We start from the raw sequence: 8,791 nt of genomic DNA on the forward strand, positions 1-8,791 counted from the left end.
ACCGCCACCAAAACCATTAATGAACCAACCCCTCTTTTGTCCCTTTGAGTTTGCCATTTCCCTAAACAAACAACCAATCAACAAAATCAGAACCTCAAAAGTTCGATCAAAACCCAAAACAAACAACCTTTCTTGTTTTCTTTAATCAATACTCAAAACTTTTGACATTAACATTAGCCACAGTAAGATATATATACACATAATAATCAATAAAAGATTTTTCAAAATTAAAAGTTTCAAATGTGTGTAATATATATAACGTTCCAATAATTTTATATCAGTGTAATTTATATTTTTCATCTTGATTATTGATTCTGTCTATATCTAATAATTCTGATTCAGTAAATATACAAACCTTTAGATATAAGGAGATCAATAATTAATATTAAGTATAAAATTTCCCTATATTATATATATATATATAGGGTTATGTTTATCTCATTTTACATGAGATAAACATCTCTCCTACACACACAAAAAGGGTTGGGTCCCACCACTTTTTTTTTCTCTCTCCTCTTACATGTGGGTCCCACTTATACTTTTATTTCTACAACATGAGGTAATTCTTTTCCAACAACATAAGAAAAATATATCCCATATATATATATATAATGGATAAGGTTCTTTGACATCAGTGTCAAATTTAAAGTTTGACATCTTATCGAAGAGCCGTTAGATCAATGACTCTGATTTGTAAATATGTGACATCATTGATCTTTTTTGATCTAACGGCTTTCAGATAAGATGTTTTACTTTAAATTTGACACTAGTGTTAGAACAAATAGCCTTTAATGTTTAATAAAGTCCCGAGTATTATTTAATAAACTAAAAAAATAAATATTAAAAAATAGTTTATTTTTTTATAATGCACAAATAAAATTTAATATTAAATTATTTGTGTAGTAAAATTAAGTATATTTCTCTCGATGTCAATATAACAGTACTAAATAAGAGAGTCACTACGATTGGGTCTAAGACAAAAGTTAAGAATCGAGCGAAGTGAAGAGATTAAGCCCATTATTAGCAAAACAAAAGAGAGAATTATAATCATTTTTGTCCTTGTGGATTTCATTAGGTGTGAGAGAAGCATTCTCACCTTATGCATGAGGAGGGGAATGAAATCAAGTGTGATAAAATAATATTTAGGACAATTTACCGCCCTCGACTTTCAATTAAAACAATTAACTTACATTTACTTTGTTATTATAACAATTAACCATATAACAAGGTGACTCATCTGAATGCAATTTTGACTTCTGAGTGGTAATTATTTTGTACTATTTTAACTGGTTGAAATTTTGGAGTTAGCTAGCATTCATTCTTTCAATTTCCCATATAGTAATATGTGAAATTTTGGTGTTTCTATTTTTTTAATTTTTTATTTTCCAGTTGCATTTGAGTTGCGCCACAGTAATAGCAGCAAATAAAAATCTGAAACAATTTTCCGGCAAAGTGTAGAGGGGGGAAAGACCCAAATCCTACCACATATTCATCCTCCCAACCAATGTACATTCCCTGCAGTGTTTGGTACAAGTTTTTTTGGGATTATTGAAAAAGTGTAGATGGATATTGAAAAATACCATGTTTGATAAAAGTTTAACAAAAACTATTCCAGTCAAATATGATGCCTAGGATTTTTGTTTTTTGTTAAAATTGTGATGAAAGTTACTTTTCCAGCATACCACTTCTAATGTGGTATTTTGGGATAATCGGATAAGTGAAAAAATGAGCACCAAATCATGGACCAAAATGACCCTCCCAATGTTACGACAGTCTCACTTTTTAGCCAGTGGTTCTTTTCAAAAAATTATAAGGGTTATTTTTGTCATTTTAACCTATTTTCCCATCAATATTTTACATTCAACCAAATATAGACTCAGAAAATTTAACCCAATTTTTTCGATAATATTTTGGCTACCAAACAACTTTTTTTAACTTTCCTACAAAATTCACTTTCCCACCATATTCCTGGTAAAAAAAAAATTCATCTACCAAACACCCCCTAAAGAGCTTCTCAGCGAATGCATTCATCCCTCTACACAAAGAGCAATTATAAGATAGTGAAACATATAATAGAACCTAAAATTTGCTTAATTAATATCAATTATGCTAAAGAAAACCTAAAGATAGTGAAATAAAAATTACATCTAGAGCAGTGTTTTAAAACTCCGCCTCGGGGTCAATCTTGCCGGGTCTCTGATCCTCTTTCTCTGAGGGTTGGGGTTAGTAGTTAGACCATGTATGCACGTTGACCCCTCTGAACTCCAAACTCACCGGTTGAACCTGTGACTCCCCCGGGTCAGGAGGGGTCGCTGCATTTTTTTTTTAAAAAAATTACATACGAAAAGACGTCATTTGGTGTGTAAAACAAAAAATAAAACAAAACAAAAACTCGTTGTTGCCTAGATCTAGAACTAGATATGAATTCTAAATTATTTTTCTTCTCTTTCGATCTTCTCTCCCAGATCCAGACACAGTCGTTTTATTTCTTTCAAGGTATGTGGTATAACATTTCTAATGGGTTTTAGAGGTTGGTCCAATAAACTTATACCAATCCAAAACAAATATACATTATTTGTGTAGGAAGATATAGAGGGGAAAAAACTTCAGTATTATTGGGATCATATTTTGCGAAGAGATAATTCTAGATATGGAAGTACGAGTTTACGCCACTGAGCTCATCACTATCCCAATCAATGTCATTAAATTCGGCTCGATTATTGACTCGATCGAGGTATTGGGTCACTGGTTCAACCAATGGGTTATTAGTTCAACCGCATGACCCGGCAAGTATATATAAATCTATAATTTATACTAAAAAAACTATAAATATACTTAAATACCTGTAAAAAATATGATTCCAATTTCAAATATTTTAATATTAAAAATAATAAATTACATTTTAGTGTCTAACAAAAGATCAATCAAACATCTAATATTTGTGATACTGGTGTTTTAAGTTCAGCAAACGACATCTCTAACTATAAATCAAATCAAAATTCCCTGCATATTTCATAACTAAGATAATATTATTGTTGTAGGTACATAATCTATGTAAGTTAATAAGTTACAAATCACTCAAATATTTCAAAAGAAAACAAACTATTTATGTATGAGAGTGAAAAAAAGGAAGACATTAATTGATGAGAACAAATTTTACAAACCGGTCGGGTCACCGATTGTTACGAAAATTGGCCGGGTCACACTGATTCTGTAACATGGCCGGTCCAATATGAAAATCGGACTGTTACATGACCGGTTAACTGGTTTCCGGGTCAACACAGCCGGGTCGATCCAATTTTTATATCATTGATCCCAATTCCCAAATTCTTTTTAAACCTGTGACTCATTCTCAATGGATGACTCACTGTTATGACCTATGTTTCACCGATATTGACACAGAACATGAGATATGATATGACACTCTGATACATTAATTTTAAAAAATATTAGATTTTGATATATTGGGACATATTTTGATATTAAATAACATTTTTAGTTTATATTGTGTATGTTATGTTTAATATTCAATAATTAAAAAAATGAAACTAAACTTATAATACCCATCAATTTTGCAAAGAAATATAAGATATAAATATTTACTATTATATTTTCGAATTGAAAATATCTTACACACTGTAGTGAGATTTATTCGGTATCCATTTTTAATTTTTATTATATTAGTTTGGTAAAATATCGATCAATTTTTTCATGATATGTAATGAAATTTCAAATATTATAGATGTCGGAGCATGTCAGAGTGTCGAGGTGTCGGACACAACACTCCATGTTTTTTGAAGTGTAGGTGCTACATACGCTATGACTCCCTCACCAAGGAATCTATTGCACCATTCATGCTTGATTATGAGTCAATAATATTTGCTTATGTTAAGTACGCTTGACTATGGAGTTCTTCCATTCCGGACTATCGAAAAGTAGATGTATCTTGTTAGTATAAGTAGTACCAATTAATTCTTATAAGTTATCCCTAACTATATAGTACCATACCTGCACAGTCTTTAGAATCCCTTTATTTTATGTGTTGATTCGATTCATTGATGTACCCCTCAGCTACAAGATTTGGCATAAGCAGGCTCATTGTTTGTGCCTCTTTTGCCCCGGTATTCACTCCCTGCACTTGCCAGCCCTTGGGATGTTACATATCCTGTGGTTTTTACTCCTCTATTTTAGGAGAGATTTTTCACGTTAAACTTTGTTGTGTGTTTATCTCTAGCTCTTATTTTTTGCATTTTTTTTGCTTCTTGCCTCTATTTTTCCTCTGTGACTGATAGGTGACTTCAGACAGGTTGCTTCGGTTGGCCGACCGATAATGACATCAAAACTGCCGAGAGGTAAGCTCAAATTGCCAAGTGGGAAGCTCGTATTGCTGATCGGATAAACTGCTTCTGCGACTTCGTCTCAATAGTTTCTTCTCGACCAAGGTTGGATGAAACCAATTTGTCATGGGGACATTGACCATTCTGACACAAATTTCAATTTTTTTATTGAAATGGCACGCCAAACATATATTTTTTTTACCAAAATGCCACGTTTTAAGACCCACTGATAGCAAAAGTTGGTCTTTTTTACCATGTGTCAAGTGCAAAAAGAATGTTGAAACCCGTTATTTGGAGAAGCGTGTTTGAGATAACAGACCCGCTAATACTATAAGCAGGTCTTTGCCAATTTTTAAAAAAATTAATACCAATTCAAATGTCTTTTTGCATGTCTTGTGATATAATATGTTAGTAGGACTAGTACGAGACTAGTAGTGTGTTTGTGTTCCATTTGTGACCTTTGCTTTAACTAAATTTATGAGTCTCCAATTTATTATGTATTAAAGGTTAATATGAGCATGAAATTAATTTATAAATAATTAAAAGTAATGAGAATTATAATTAAAGTGTTCTTTTATTGTCAATAATATTCTCATGAAAATTCTTATATTTTACTGTAGTTTTCAGCTCAATAAAAAAATGAATTGAAGAGCTCAAATGGATTTGTTTTGAATTTCTGAATCATATAATTGATTGAAAATCTTATTGAAGATTATCTTGAATATTTTTTAGGAAATTTTTTCCTTTAAATATAAAAGGGGAAGATTTTAAGGATTTGATTAAAGATATGATTGGGAATTATAATGAAGAATCCATTGAAGATATTATGGAAAATTAAATGATATGGTTTCATCACTATAACAAGGTGGAACATTCAGAAAGAGAAAAGCTTTTGAACAATTGAAAAGAGCAAATCCTACTTCGGAGAGAGAAACACGTCTTTCATGCTTTGGAGCATCGGGAGCGGTTTGAATTCAAGAACAAGCTGGGGGGTCTTGAGGATTCTTCACGCCATCACACCAATGGAGTTTGAGGTATTTTCTTTACTTTCTCTTGTCTTTGATTTCACTATGTTAGGCTAAATTTTTATGTAGTTAATGGTAGATGTAACCCAATTGAATTATTATGTTTATGGATTAAATTATCTCTATAATTTTATTTTTTATAATTGAATGAATTTATCTATGTCTAATGCTTTCTATGAGTTTGCTCCTTGTAGATTGATTTAGGAAAATTGTATGACAATAGGGATGTTGGTACATAAACCCTGATTTAATAAATTCATCATAATCCTTGTGATCTAGGGATAGACATAGGGTAATTATGCAATCTTTAGATTCTTGTTGTTAATGCATGTTTTCTTGGGGAACAATCGGGGAACTAGGATTCTTTTAAGATTACAATTTACATAGAATTAAGGTAACAAGGGATTGAACCTTAATTACTTTAGAGGAATCGAATGACATTATATTAAGGGCAGTTATTTGATTGTTTCATCCATAACATAATAAGGATATTGGGAGAAATCAAAATCTTAACTACGTTTTTTCTTGATTTTCAAAACCAAATTTTTTTTCTTTGCTTGCTTTAATTTCTGGAATTGCATGTTTTTGATTTTCTTTCTTTTCATTTCAAATTCGATTGTCCACCTAAATCGTTGTTAGCGAACTAGTGCTTGAAAACCAATCTTCGTGGGAACGATCTTGTACTCAATACACTTTTATTACTTTTACGGCTGATGCACTTGCCGAAGTCGCAACACAAATCCGATGTTGAAAAAGGATAAAAAAAGGTACCTTGCAATGTTGAAAAAATCGGATAGACCCGGTTGGGTCAATCCAGGAACCAGTCATATAATCGGCCTGGGTTTCATATTTAGATCGAAGAAGCAATAGAACTGGTTCAACCCGACCGATTTAAATAAAAATGGACGCGTCATGCATATTTGTTAAAAAAAAACATGTGAAGTAGAGGGGGAAGAGAAGGAGAAAAACTATGGCCACCACGCAAAGCTGAGTCCTTGGATTTTTGACTCACAACCTCTTGAGTACAAGAAAATCACCGCTTTTCAAATCAATCTTTCGATTATCTCAGGCCCTCCATCTCCTACTAGATTCTTATACTCTTTGTTACACCTACATTACAGAAACAAGACAACTCTAATAAAGATCAAAACCACAGATGCTCCAACTACCCAAATGGTGTTTATTCTCTTATTCTTGTAGGCAATTGGACATATAGGAAAGCTCGGATCTGATGAACACTATAATTGTATGTTTTCCCCCTTCAAAATTGTTGGTGTTTTTTTATTTTTTTTTTGAATAAATCACAGGTATCCTCTACGGGAGGCAATCCTGTTCAGGGTAAGTTCAGGATGAGGCTTTAAATCCCTCCCAAAAATGGTACTGAAGAGTATCGAACATATGCTTTTATCCCACCAGCTTAGCTCCCATACAATTGTGTATTTTTCTTTTTCCTTCAAAATAGTTGCTTCTCTCTCTTTCCTTTATAATTGCGTATTTTTTTAATTCATTTTTTAGTGTAATTGCTCACTGAAATAATGAGGTTGAGTGGTTGTCACTAAAAAGGATGATTTAGATGAAAAAAAAGTATAGAACTTAGCTTTTTCTATGGATTTACGAGGTTATTGAGTGAATTTGTTTCCCTTATTAGGTTATTAATTGTTAAATTGAAAACTCGTTAATAGGATTTAATGTATAAAATGATTTAGTTCATAGCAAAAAGATGTTATTATATAAAAATGACACTAATGAAAAAAGAAATTCTCTTTTGCAAATATTTCTCCACTATCTACCATCTTCAAAGTCATGTTATTAAAAAACATCTATATATATATATATAAAGAAAATCCATTTGTTGGAAAGTCTAACGATGTGTCACTCTCTCCTTAAGTCTCACATTTGTGTTCACACTACAAGTCATTTGAAAACTTTCCTTCTTTAGTAAAAGTTTAAATTAAATAAATAATTCTTTCTTTTAAAAATTGAAATAAAAAATCAATGGAAAATTAAGTTAACCATTTGTGGTGGCAGACAACTAATTCAATGTTCCACTACTTTCCACATTGGAATTACTCAGCTCTTTTAAATGCTTTCTGCGTTGGAATTGCTCAGCTCTTTTAAAATTTGAACTATGAATTGATTTCAAATTTTGGTAATCAATTTTGAATTTTAAATTGTAATGGTGGGAAAAGATTTGGAAAATTTTTGGTGGCAGACAACTCATTTATTCTCTCATTGCTTTTCTTTTGTTGCTTGCGTCTATAAAAAGGAAATTTGTACATTGTTATTTCGTTTTTCCCTCTAGTATTCAATTCTTGCTAATTGTTTCTTTGAGAGAAATAGCCTCTTTCTTTTCTTCTTTTTTGTCTTCCAATCTTCCAAAGCAAAATGGTTTCAAGATATGATTTTATAAAGGATCTTAATCTTACGAAGGAGGACTGGAAGATTAAGGTTAAGGTGGTTCGATATTGGAAGGTTCCTAATTTTCAACGTAAAGATTTTGACGACAATGTTGAGATGGTTCTGTTGGATGAAAGGGTAGTGCTGATCATTTTTTTAATGTTTTCGTCACTGTTGTGATTTCATCTCTGTTGTTGTTTTAAATTTCCATGTCTGTTGTTATGATTTTTTGTTTTCATTGTTGATATTTTGGCTTTCCCTTTTTTTTAGGGTGGAAGGATCCATGCTACTGTCAAAGGATCTCTGCAGGTTCAAAAAAATATCATAGACGGAGAGGTGTATTTTATAAAAAAATTCAGAGTTGGATTCAATAGCGGTAAACTTATGCCAACCCAGCATAATTATCGTCTGTCTTTCAACTTGAGGACTGATGTTAGATCGACTGCGAATTCTAATTTTTTTGCTAATGTATTTGATTTTGTTGATTACGACATCATTGAGAAAGAGTCGTTTGACTCTCCTTATTTAGTAGGTAATATAATTTTAAATCACAACAGTTCATGAATTATTTTTTGCGATTTTAATGATGAAGTGAGTGTTGTCTTCTTTGCTCTCTAGACGTCATTGGTTTACTATCAGGAGTTGGGAAGTTTGTGAGCATATAGTTTTCGGAAGGAAAACAAATATGATTGTGTTGGAACTTGACAATCTCAGGTATTCAAAATGTTAACTTTGTTGACACTCTGTTGACTAATGTATTTCATGACTAACGTTCTTCTTCCTGCTGCCAATGTATAGGGGTCACAAACTGGAGTTGATAAGGTGTTGATAAGGAAAACAAATATGCTTTTCTTACGGAGGATTCTATAAAAAACATAACCCTTGCAGAAATTGATAAGGTGTTGCAAAGCAATGGTAAATGCCTCTCTGATTACCCATCAATGCCGAGTATCAGCTGTGAATCTTTATTGGATATGCAGAATAGATAGGTAATGGATGAATTGTTGTATGACAGTTTCTCTTTGAAAGAAG

Source organism: Gastrolobium bilobum, unplaced genomic scaffold (assembly GCF_033153095.1).
Source record: "Gastrolobium bilobum isolate Gb01-03AN ecotype WA unplaced genomic scaffold, APGP_CSIRO_Gbil_v1 utg18356, whole genome shotgun sequence".
Lineage (NCBI taxonomy): Eukaryota > Viridiplantae > Streptophyta > Magnoliopsida > Fabales > Fabaceae > Gastrolobium > Gastrolobium bilobum.